Below are 12,801 nucleotides of genomic sequence, written 5' to 3' on the forward strand. Positions count from 1 at the left end.
AATAACTTGTTTCATTTCCCTGAACACCTTTGGCACTTGCTGCTCTGTCTGGCATTTCCCTAATCATACATCACCCCACGGTATTGTAATTGTCGGCTTACTTCCCTCTCTTCTCCAGATGATGACTGAGTCTAGCCTGCCCCCCACTGCCTGTTACTTTGTGGGCACTCAATCAATATTTGTTGATTAAATATTGAAAGTCTATAACCAGATAATTGACGATAGTTAACTATGAAGACAAGACAGAGCACACCCAAATCCTCATAATGGTTGCTCTGGGAGAGGAATTAGAGAGGGGGTAGTAGAGAGGGACTTTGGTGTTTTGCTTTGAATACTTTGATCACAGGATAATACATGGGATTTGAGTTTTGTTTTTTGCTGTTGTAGAAGAATAAAAAAGAACGACAGTTATTTATATTTTGTTCCATGTCTTTTCCCTCCTTCCCTTCCAAGAAGATGGCTTCACCTTCTATTTCCTTGCCTTAGGGGCATTTGCCAAAAGCAAATGTTGTTTAAAGTCCTCCCTTCCTGGCTTTTGCAGAAAAACTGAACTTACTGAGGAAGTGTGAGTGTCCGGAAGGCAGAAGGGCCTGTGGTGAAGGGAGGGGTCAAAGTCTCAGAACGTGGAGGGCAGGAAGGAGGGGTCTGGAGCCAGTGTGAGGGGCCTGGAGCTGAGTAGTGGGAAGCTGCAGCCTGTGCCCCAGAAGAGGTGGGTCCCTGGAGAAGGATTGAGTACTAGACCCCAGGAGGCTGGCCCCTGGCAGAGATGATGTGCCTGTGTGGATTTCAAGGGAACGCCTGTGTTTGGACAAGGAACGTATCTGTGGTGGCCAGCACGGATGAATATCAGAGGGGTCCCTTGGATATCTTGGTTTTTATAAAACTCTGGGACTTTTGTGCTACTCTGTGAGGAGAAGTGCCCTTGAAAACAAATGTCTATGCAGCTAATGGGATAGGACCTTGGTGTTAGATTTGATAAAAAAAAACAAATAAAGTAACATGATCTTTCTAGTACAATCATATCTGTGGCATGACAATCATACTCATACTTTTGTATGGTTTGACTCTTTTACAATGAGAGCTTTTCAAATATTCTCAAATTAAAAACAAGTAATAGCCATTTGAACTAGGACTCAGTTTAGCACCTAGCAAGAAAGACAGCATCGGCATTCCTTGGGTATAACACAGGGGCTGTCTTTGCCCTTCCTCCAAGGAATTTTCAGCCAGGAAGCGGGCTCTTGAGAAAACAGATGCAAATACATCTGTCTTCTTGGAATGCAAGGTCTCCTAATCATGAAGATGCAAACATGATTTCTACCCTGGGCCACCTGTCCCCTCAGTGACACCAGGGGAGGGTCAAGAGAAATGAGCTTGCCTGATTTGAGAAGGGTGTGGTTGTGGAGGGCTCATGGAAACTTGGTGAATTTGACTTCCTCAAAGGCCAGGAGTTAGGACACCACTGTCTCACAGGCTGCCATGAGGGGCAAATTAAGAGGCACTTGCTTTCAAGCACGAGTTAGGTCATTCTGACTCAGAATTCAGCTTTGCATACACGTTTTATACCCCCTGTGTAAAGACATGTGAACTGTCCTTTAGTGGTGTGTGCTGTATTTCATATTCCTGAGTCTATTCTCCCTGTGTTCTCCTTAACTTATTTGTTCTGATTTTTTCCCCTCCCTCCCAAGACAGACCTAGGGTTCAAATTCTGACCCCATCATTTACCTGTGTGACCTTGGGCATGTTAATCTTTCTGAGCCTCATATTGCTCATCTTTGGAATGGGAACAAAAATGCTTTGTGTAGACAGGAGATAATGGATATAAGTGCCTAGCACAAAGCCTAACACTTAGTAAGTGCTCACTTAATGGCAGCTGTTTTTATTACTGTATCTATAATAAAGTCCCTTCTTATTCCTGGAAGGGACAAGGCCTTTTCTGAACCCCTCCCCCCTTCTTTGGTAATCAACAGTGCCTCTAAATGCCAGTGTTCTGCAAGGCACAGTCTGGGACAGCTCATTATCCACAGTCACTTCCCTCCTGTTCTCAGCCCTCCAAACCCCACTGAACAAGCTCTTCCAGTTCTCAGCCTGCCTCCTTCCCATGAAGGAAGCCATGTGATCTCATTACCTCCTCACAAAGGGTATTTCAGGGCTCAACTGGGCCTGGAACTTAATGCTGGTCTCCCCTTATCCATGGCATCTCCTCCTCTTTAGGTGTGTGCTCCTGCAAGCAATTCTTCACTGTCTCCTGTTTCCCAGGAACTCTCCTCCCCACCCTCCCTCCCACCCTCTCCCGCCCCCACCACTGACCTCTGTTGCAATCATCTCTTAGTTCTCTGATTCCACGTACAGACCTTCAACCAGGCCTTGGACAGGTAACTTTACTGCTTGCTACAATTTTGCCTTTGTAATCAAGAACATTGGCCAGGCATCAAAGGCATCATTCTCCCCATTTCCTCTTTTCAGATTTTACAATCATCCTTTCCTGCGCAACCTCCATTACCTGAACTTTTATCTTAGGTAGGAGGACACACAGGCATCATAAAGTAAAGCTCCTGCAGATATGGGGGTGGGAAAAAAACAGATTGGCCTGAAGTTGCTGCTTCCGGATCCCGGCACCAGAATAGGCCCACCACTGAGACCCAGCTTGGTCACCTTGCCTTGTACTAAAGGGAGTCAATGCTCACATCTACAGGTTAGATCCTAATCGTGATTGTTCAGGCTTAGATTTAGGAACCTCAAGACCTCTTTCGAAATCTTACATAAACTTGTCACTATCTCTTTGGGATGACTGAGTTTCCATGAATCAAGTTGGGAGGCTGGGGAATTGTCGAGAGGAGTTTCTCTTTATTTTATTTTACTCTATTTATTTTTGAGATAGGGTCTTGCTCTGTCACCCAAGCTGGAGTGCAGTGGTACAGTCTCAGCTCACTGCAGACTCAACCTCCTGGGCTCAAGCAATCCTCCTGCCTCAGCCTCCTGAGGTGCTGGGACTACAGGCGTGCCTCACCAGCCTGGCTAATTTTTGTATTTTTTGTAGAGACAAGGTTTCACCATATTGCCCAAGCTGGTCTTGAACTCTGGGCTCAAGTGATCCTCTTGCCTCGGTCTCCCAAAGTGCTGGGATTACAAGCATGCTATCTATTTTTTAAAAATTATTTTACCAGAAAAGTGTATTCCTGCTTCATCGTATATACTTTTTTAAGCTACAAAAGAAAATAATGTTGGTGGGGAGGGAGAAGCATAACCTTGGGCCATCTGATGGGAGTGCACACTAGCAGGGGATGGACGAAGAGGCCTCCATGATTTCCCACTTGATTCAGGAAACCTCCCTGGGGGAACGGGGGTGCTGGTGAGCAAAAGAGCTGACAAGATAGAACTGAAATGATGTTCCAGAATCTAATAGGAAGCAGGGTGGCAAAATCTGAGGGAAAAACTGAGCTCACTGAAACTCCAGTCTGGGGCTCTGCATATCATAGGCCCTTAGTGTTTGGTGACAGAATGAATAAAACTTGATTTGAATCCAGTTGCCTGTAGTTTATAGAAGAGATGTAAACTGCTAACAGCTGAGCCTGGTTCACACCCATAACGGACCTTCAAAATTTGTCTTTTACAGCTGAAGAAAGCAAGACTCAAGTTACAGATTGCCCACCTAGTTAAAGTTAGTCAACCTAGTTAACACCTAGTTAAAGGAGGTTGAGGTCCCCTAAATTCAACCCCACACTGCCTCCGGGTATGCACGCTGGGGAGGCTTTTCTGTGGCATGGTAAACATTAGGTAAGTACTGTAATATAATGCCTGGGATCACAGTGGAAGGCTTCAGGGTCCCCATTTCTAGAATTTTCAAACTTGAATCATTCTTAACAAGACAGAAGCAGGATCTGTCGTGCTCCTTATGCTCTGCCTCCCAACCTCGGCTTCCTTCCTCTCCTCTAGGGTTTATCTCATCTCCTCTCCTAGCCACAACAAAGGCAGCCAGACCCAGACGCTGCTCAGAGACACTTTCCCAGTGAAAAGTCCCTGTTGGTTTAGGATGAGAAAGGTGTGTCCTGAAATTAGAGGTCATAGAAGCTCAGACCCAAATAATGGTCATTCAGCCAGTCTGCCATTTTCCTCACTCCTTCACCCCACATTACAGACGCCATTCTTCAACTTCCGAATTCACCTATCCTCATTTCAGACTGTGCTGGAGCTCCATGATGCAACTTGACTTCTTTACATGAAAACAGCCCCCATGGTGGGGTTTTCCTGACCCCACACTCTGCCTGGCATCTTTGTATGGTGATTCACAGGTCATGAGTGCACTCGTAAGCAAACGGAATAAGGAAAGGAGAAGAAGAACTAATTATCTGAGCTGCTTTTGAAATAAAGTGATATCAGAGAAGAAAGTTTATTTGGCACTAATCATAGACAGAGAGAAGGAGGAAAATCCTAGCCACTCAAGAAGTAGAACTTTCCTATCATTATATTCTCATACGGAAACAGGGTTTGTCCTGACTCAGTCAGATCAGAATGACCTCCAGCTACAAAGGTACTAGGAAGCTACTCATGAAGTTAGAAGCAAAGAAGAGGGAGCCCATCAAATATCATTTTAGTTACATCAGGGATCTTTAGAAGCAAGGCCATGAAATAGAATACCAAGTTCTGAGGCCTATGAAGATCAAGACCTTAAAAGATAACCCAGTCATGTGTTCCTGGACTCCTTTTCTCCACCAGGTGAGGAACTCAGGGCTCAACCATCCAAAAATCATACTAATTAGTCCTGGGAAGTCAGCTGAGTTCTGACCACTGTCCCAGGAAAGATCTTGTCACCCTCACTGACCTCCATCTTATAATGAGTACCACTGAGTCCCCTTGTTTAGCTAGGTCTTATCCAAAGAAGTCCTCTGCAGAAAGGCTGAGGTCTTGACACAGATGGCAAGCATTGCTAGGGGTAATATCTAATTCCCACAGGCCCAGGGTAAGGTCTATAGAGGCTCTGTCTAGGGCCCTTCGGAGGCATGGTCTTAACTCTTGCCACAACAAAGTAGTTAACTGAACTCTCACACCTAACCCAATGTGCTACTCGCAAACAGCCTTGACACAGTTTGCTTTATGAGTTGATTTTGCTGTTCCTGTTCCAGCCAAACTCACGCCAGAGATGGCAGGAATCTGAAAACCTACTAGAATCAGATAAGTGTTTATTTTTGAGTAATTATTTAGGTTAAGATTTCAATGCTTAAAAGGCCAAAGACTAAAGCCAGACAGTCCCTGTGAAAAACACCAAAGAAATGAAACTTAAGGAAACCAGGTCATTTGTTTAAATATGCCAGAGGCCCATCTGGACTACCGGCAGAGCTACTTGAGCATTGCTAAGTTTGGTGATTTCAGTGCAAGAGTGAGGAATAGCTTCATTAACATGGTTACTTCACACATAGTCCAGGTCTTTCAGGCTTAGTCTCCTGCTCAGATGCTGTAGGGATTTCAAGGTGTCCTGCAAACTCTGCTCCATACTGCTGTCTTGACAACTGGCTTGCCCTGGGGCTTAGAAGCCCTTTGAGGGCAGATACTATCTCCAAATGGGCTGGCTCAATGAAATCTTCTATGCTCAGATTTGCTTTGGCACATGTAAGTGGGGATGGAATGAAGCTATGAAGCTTGCTCGGCTGGTCCCAGTCCCCAGCTCCTGGGCAGTAACACACAATATTGTATTTACATTGCAAAGTGGAAAAAATATGGAGGATGGGCCTGGGGTTCAATAAAGAAACAATAAAGGGATCATAGGGATAGTAGCACTCAGAAATTACATCAGGAGGAAAAGGACAAAATTATTCAAGCCACCAGCCAACTCAGATGCCCAGAGTCTCTCCTCAGAAGCCATTGGGGGGTTGACATTAGGCCAAGAAGGCTTCTGTTCAGAAGAGGCAACAGCCAGGAAGGGCTTGTGTTGGAGATAGCCCAAGGGCTCCAGCCTGACTGCTGACAGCCCTTTGACCACAGCTCTGAATCTTTGTCCATGGGGTGGCCCTAGGGAAGAGGCCTGCTTTGGGGGGACTGTTTAATGATTTGCCAGCAAAGAACAAGGCAAACAGACTGCTGGCAGCTGCCTAGATGCAACAGGAGAGTGGATTTTTATTCCCACCCACAGTGTAGCCTTCCAGGCAGGGGATAAAAGAAAAAGTGAGATGGCTCTGGGAGAGCCTGGGAGGGACTGCCATTTGGGGCTCAGCATTTCACTGGGTCTCTATGGATGGTGCCTGGATATCTCAGCATTGGTGCCAGCTGGTATTTCCATCCTCTGAATATTTTAGAAATTCCCAATAGTAGCATCTCTTGCGCTCCTAGGAACTAAAAAGTAAGATATATAAATAGCCTTTTATGGCAGAATTCTAGGCATTAAAGAGAATGAAAGCAGAAAAACACTGTCTTAGCTCCTAAGAAGTCTTTTACAGAAAACATATGATGGGAAGATAGTTTGGTTCTCTGCCAAATTATTTTTCCTTTCTCTTCCCATGGACGTTTCCCTATTTCCTTGGTTCTATAGAGAAAAAAAATTGCACCTCTTCTATCCCCTGTGAGCCAAAGACTGTGAGAACTCCAATCCTATAGCTCTCTACCTCTTTTTGCTCTTGACTCCCTATGCCAGTTCAAATTGGGCCCTTCTCTAATCCTTTGACCAGCCCTCAGTCCCCAGAAACTAAATACTTTCCCTCATATATTCCCCTAAAGCCATCTATTCAAAATTCTTTAAATGACACTTACCTCTTACTGTGGGTCAGTGCTCCATTGTGACCCACTCTCTACCTATTTCCTCCAGCAGAATGCCTGATTCTTAGTGCAATAAAACATTAGTTCTTTCCTCCTTCCTGCAAAGTAGAATCTGAGCTCCTTGAGGTCACGGACTAGGTCTTATTCATCACTTACATCATGCCATGCACACAGTAGATATTAAGAAAAATGCATGTTGAATCATCTGTTTTAATAAACAGATGTGAGGTAAAATAAATTTGGTGGTTGCCTTGTCATTTTATCAGGATATGATTATTTTCAGATTTCTACTTTCTCTTCAGAAACTTTGTGTATACACCCTGTAAGTTTCAGTTTCAAAGTCAGCTTTAGAGTATCTTGACCTCATCACAAGGCAGAGTTCTCTTCTTTCCTTTTCACCATCATGCCTAGATCTCCTCCACAACCCTGAACAAAACTCACTTTCTGGAGAATCTTCCTGTTTAATAACCCATCCCGTTATGCTTTTTTGTCTCCTCTCAGTATCAGTGTACTGCTGAGTTATGTATAACCCTGAATGGGGAAGAAAGCAACAGCCTCCCGCCCCAAAGGAATGAGTCCTGGTCTCAGGAGAGTAACACCTGACTGTAGGCTACAGCAGTGTATACACATGCTCAATGCACAGGGTCTTAAGGCCATTTGTTAGACAACACACAGGACATGGGAATGCACAGAGCACAGCACATAAACACTGGGGGAATGTGGAATGATGGACTAACTTGCTCTTGCTGTATGGCTTTGGAAGTACTCTCTTGTCATTTTGGGCCCTTCAGTCTCTCTCCCAGATTTGTTGAGAAGTTATTTTTTGAGAGAAGCCATTTAGAGACTATTACAAACAATTAAAAAAAAATCCTGCAGTATTGACAGAAAGAAACTGTTGCTCCCCACTGGCTTCAGGCCATAGTGTCAGCTGTCTGCAGTGAACTTCAGTCCCTACCAAAATTTTATGAGGACTTGGCCCAGAGATCTGCACAGAAAAGTTCTGGGAAAACTTAGAATCAGTTCACTCCGGATAATATTCCATATTTTTTCTGAGTGGGTTTTTCTTACATTTGGTGGGATGAGAGATGAATTACATTTTTTCCCCCGTCCTTTATTCCTTGAAAAGCGGATGTATATGAAGCCCAAGTTTTTGTGTTTGTTTTTCTTTGTTTTTGAGACAGAGTCTCACTTTGTCACCCAGGCTAGATAGAATGTGGTGGTGTAATCATGGCTCACTGCTGCCTCAACCTCCCAGGCCCAAACCTGGGAGGATCATACCTCAGCACCCCTCAAGTGGCTGGGACTACAGGAGCACACCACCAAGCCTGGTTAATGTTTTTAATTTCTATTTTTGGTAAAGACAGGGTCTCCCTGTGTTGCCCAGGCTGGTCTCAAAATCCTGGCCTCAAGCGATCCTCCTGCCTCAGCCTCCCAAAGGGCTAGGACTATAAGCATGAGCCACTGCATCCAGCTGAAGCCCAAGTTTTTTTGCTTTTTGGATTTTAGTTTTTTTTTTTTTTCTGTTGTCCAGGCTAGAGTGCAATGGCATGATCTCGGCTCACTGCAACCTCCGTCTCCTGCGTTCAAGTGATTCTCCAGCCTCAGCCTCCTGAGTAGCTGGGATTACAGGCATGTGCCACCATGCCTGGCTAATTTTTGTACTTTTAGTAGAGATGGGGTCTCACCATGTTGGTCAGGCTGGTCTCGAACTCCTGACCTCAAGTGATCTACCCGACTTGACCTCCCAAACTGCTGGGATTACAGGTGTGAGCTACCGCGCCCAGCTAAAGCCCAAGTTTTAAAGACTTCAGTTGAAGAGACATTTGATTCCACCACCCTGCCTTTGCTTCAGCTTCCTGGCAGCTTGATCAGCTCTCCAGCCTACCCTGCCTCTGAGAATGTATGTAGGCCACCTCATGCCAAAGGCAGTTGTGTGTTCAAATATTCCAGACATCCTTTGACTTGCTCTTCGTGAACTATGAGCTCTTTGTTACTTCTTAATTGTTCAAACCTGTTTATTTTTCTTGCTAAGCGCAAATAGTAAGAGACACAAAAAGATAATAGAAGGCTAATAAATGAGAGAGGAATCTTCTCAGTTATCAAGTGGGCTCTGCTGAATAGGAGTTCCTGTTCGCATTTGTCAGGAGATTCAGGGAGGTGCCATCACCACACTGAGTGGGTAAGGGAAGTACTTAGAGAGTTAGGGAGGGAAGCCAAATTCCTGGGTTGAGAGTTCACAGGGCAACGAGGATCAATAGCAGCACTTTTGATTTGTACACTCTTATCAAGGTACAAAGCAACACTACCCTTTGTCCTTTTTATTTTTACTCTGCTAATGGAACCCTTCACCCTAAATTAAGATTATTATTCAGCTTTGATGTTGCATTTTATATTAGCAAAGTGCTTTATAATCCTTCATTAGCTATTTTACTCTCCCTTTATTAGTACCACCCGTTTCACAAATTAGGTAACTGAGCCTTGAAGAGACAATGCAATGCATATTGGGCTTGTGACCTGGCTTCTGGGCATTGGTTTCAGGTACTAAATCTAATGAAGGGAGACTTGACAGACCACAGGAAGAAGCACAGAGTAAAAGGGCAGAAGCACGGACATAACAGGAGCTTCCTTGGAACTAAACCTCCAATGACATAGAGAAATACTTCAAAATGTTGCTTTCTTTTGCTGGCAGTAAAATTGAGAGCTCTCACTAGCTTAAATGAAAAATGTGACTACCAAACACATCTTTAACAGAAAACAGTTTTCTTGATTGCTGAATTTCCTCCCTAACAGAGTTGAAATAGAAAAACGAATGTGTTTGAACTTAATGGTGTCAGTTGTTTCCTAAGAAACGGACTGATGCTACAGCAAGACAAACAGCCCTAAATTCCTTCTGACCCAATGAATACGCGCTTCACGTGTTGCTCATGACATAATGCTATTCTAGTTCTTCCACTTCTCTGATTGTCCTCACTTGTTGCCTCTTCCTCTTACTTTTCTTCCTCTCCTTCTCGTTTAAATATATGTTTCCTAAAGATGTATTCTCTGATCTCTATTATCTCTCTTTCGAGGTTCTTATTCAATCCAGTATCTTTAATTATGATTTCCAAATTGGTCTCTGAAGTCAAATCTTCTGTACTTCAAAATGCTTGTTAGACATTATTTATTTGAAGTCCTACTGATACCTCAAACTTAAATACACCGAACGTAAATATCATATTCTCCCTGCACTCCACCCTAAGCCAATAACCTCTCTTAACTTACCTATTTCAGTTAACGGCACCACCATTTTCCTAGAGACTCTGGCTGAGCACCTCACAGTCCTTATGATTCCCCCTCCTAGTAATTGCAAAGACTATGCCATCACTTGTCTTTGGAGACCTGCCTTTTCTATGTCTCTGGAGTTGGAACCATTACAGCAGACTTCTAACTAGTCTTTAGTCTTTCACCATTCTAAAGCTCTCTGTCATTTCAAGAACAATCTTCCTAGACACAGCACTGATCCTATCATTGCCCTCTTCAAATACGATCAGTGGCTGTCCACTGTCTTCTGAATTAAATTCCAACTCCATAGCCTATCAAATCAAGGCCTCGGTGCTCTGTACTGGTTTTGGAATCAGACAAGTTGGTTTTAAATTTCAACTCGGTTTTGCATTTCAACTCTATCACTTCCAAGCTGTGGGTAACCTAATCTGAGTCTCCTTTTAAAAATGGAGGCTGGGCATGGTGGCTCATGCTTGTAATCCCATAACTTTGGGAGGCCAAAATGGGCGAATTACTTGAGTTCACAAGTTCAAGACCAGCCTGGGAAACAGCAAGACCCCATCTCTACGAAAAGTTTTTTAAAAATTAGCTGGGCACACTAGCACATGTCTGTAATCCCAGCTACTCAGGAGGTTGAGGCTGCAAGATTGCTTGAGCCCAGGAGGTTGAGGCTACAATGAGCTATGACTGTGCCACTGCACTCCAGCCTGTGCAAGACCTTGTCCCTAAAAAAACAAAAAACGAAACAACAACAACAAAAAACACCATGCAGCCGGGCGTGGTGGCTCATGTCTGTAATCCCAGCACTTTGGGAGGCCGAGGTGGGAGGATCACAAGGTTAGGAGTTCGAGACCAGCCTGGCCAATGTGGTGAAACCCTGTCTCTACTAAAAATACAAAAATTAGCCAGACTTGGTGGTGCACACCGGTAGTCCCAGCTATTTGGGAGGCTGAGGCAGAAGAATCGCTTGAACCCAAGAAGTGGAGGGTTGCAGTGAGCTGAGATTGTGCCACTGCACTCCAGCCTGGGCAACAGAGTGACTCTGTAAAAAAACAAAACAACAAAACAAACAAAAACACCATGCAAGAAGATCACTGCAGAGATAAAATGAAGTAACATATTTAAAGTACCAGCAGTTCCTGCACATAGTAATCACTGAAAAGTATGTGTTTCTTCCCTTCTCCTCTACCTTTTCAGTTTCATCCCCACCTCTCTCCTCAATGCACCATACTACCTGTCCAAAATAAATTGGATTACTCACTATTCTCTCACATTCTCTTGGAATGCCTATTATTTCTGTTCTGGGACTTACTAAAATCCTATATATCCTTCAAGGGCAAGTTCATATGCTACCTCTTCCATGAAGAATCTCTTCTTCTTCATCTGAAATGCCCCAAATATCTCGTTTGTATCTATGTGTGGTAATTTTCACCTTTTGCTTTACATATATATATATATATATATATATTTTTTTTTTTTTTTTTTTTTTTAATAAACAGAGATGAGGTCTTGCTATGTTGCCCAGACTGGTCTCAAACTTCTGGCCTCAAGTGATCTTCCTGCCTTGGCCTCCCAAAGTGCTGAGATTACAGGTGTGAGCCACCATGCCTGGCCTATACTCTTACTTACTAAATTGAGAGCAGGGGTTTCTTTATAATCCCGCATAGCACAATGCTCTAACATAAAAGGCAGTCAATAAATGTGTGCTAAATTAATACTGAAAACGTGAGCTTTTGGTATCCCAGGTAAACTTTGGTCCATTTCTTTGTGATTCGTACTTCACACTAAGCACTCGTTAGAAACAACCTCTGGAGGGATATCAGAATTTCAAGCAATGTTAACAGAGAAGCTGAGTCATTCTGGGATTAAGTCCAGTCCTAGTTCAGCCAAAAGGAATTGTCTGGACCCTGTTCCTGCCTGAGGAGATATCATAATTTGGCAGCTGTGTGAGCCATGGGAACACACTTGAATACCTTTACATGAGAACATATTTGTCTTAGAAATAGGTACGCCAAAGTGCATGACACCTGGCTGGGTGCGGTGGCTCACACCTGTAATCCCAGCACTTTGGGGAACCGAGGCAGGCAGATCACTTGAGGTCAGAAGTTCGAGACCAGCCCGGCCAACATGGTGAAACCCCATCTCTACTAAAAATACAAAAATTAGCCGGGCATGGTGGCAGGCGCCTGTAATCCCAGGTACTCAAGAGGCTGAAGCAGGAGAATCAGGAGAATCGCTTGAACCTGGGAGGCGGAGGTTGCAGTGAGCCAAGACTGTGCCACTGCACTCTAGCCCTGGGCGACAGAGAGAGACTCCATCTTCAAAAAAAAAAAAAAAAAAAAACAAAGTGCAAGACACCTATAAAAGTCAACTACTATTAGATTGACAATGACAATGGCTTCACTGGAAACAAAAGGAGATCCAAAAAGTTCTGAATATGGCTCAGCTAAGATATAACTATCTTACTCTGGCTTTCATCCAATACATTTCCTCTTGGCCCAGTTAGCAAATGGGTAATTATATGACATCGGCCACCATGGGGTAGCTGGGACATAAGGTGGCTTCATGGTGCCATATAATGTGGCACCAAGTTTCTTAATCACCAACCACAGGTGCATCAACTCTTTCCCCCACCACACACACCCCCTCCATAAAACCACCTTATCTGATATTTCTGTTGACACAGTGACTATGCTTCAGGCACTCTCCTTTGCTTCTTCTTAATGTTTGTTCGGGTGGGTACCTCTGTGCAGATGCCTATAAATGAGTTCTTAGGGTATAGGAGTAACCACCCAG

The 12,801-nt window shown here is 44.0% G+C and overlaps 1 protein-coding gene across 3 annotated transcripts in view; it reads right to left on the reverse strand.

Annotated features, from left to right (window-relative positions):
* Nucleotides 1-12,801, reverse strand: part of RNF43 (ring finger protein 43) — a 64,050-nt gene that overhangs the window by 21,761 nt on the left and 29,488 nt on the right. The gene's annotated exons all lie outside the window — the stretch shown is intronic.

Source organism: Hylobates moloch, unplaced genomic scaffold (genome assembly GCF_009828535.3).
Source record: "Hylobates moloch isolate HMO894 unplaced genomic scaffold, HMol_V3 SCAFFOLD_10, whole genome shotgun sequence".
Taxonomy (NCBI): Eukaryota; Metazoa; Chordata; class Mammalia; order Primates; family Hylobatidae; genus Hylobates; species Hylobates moloch.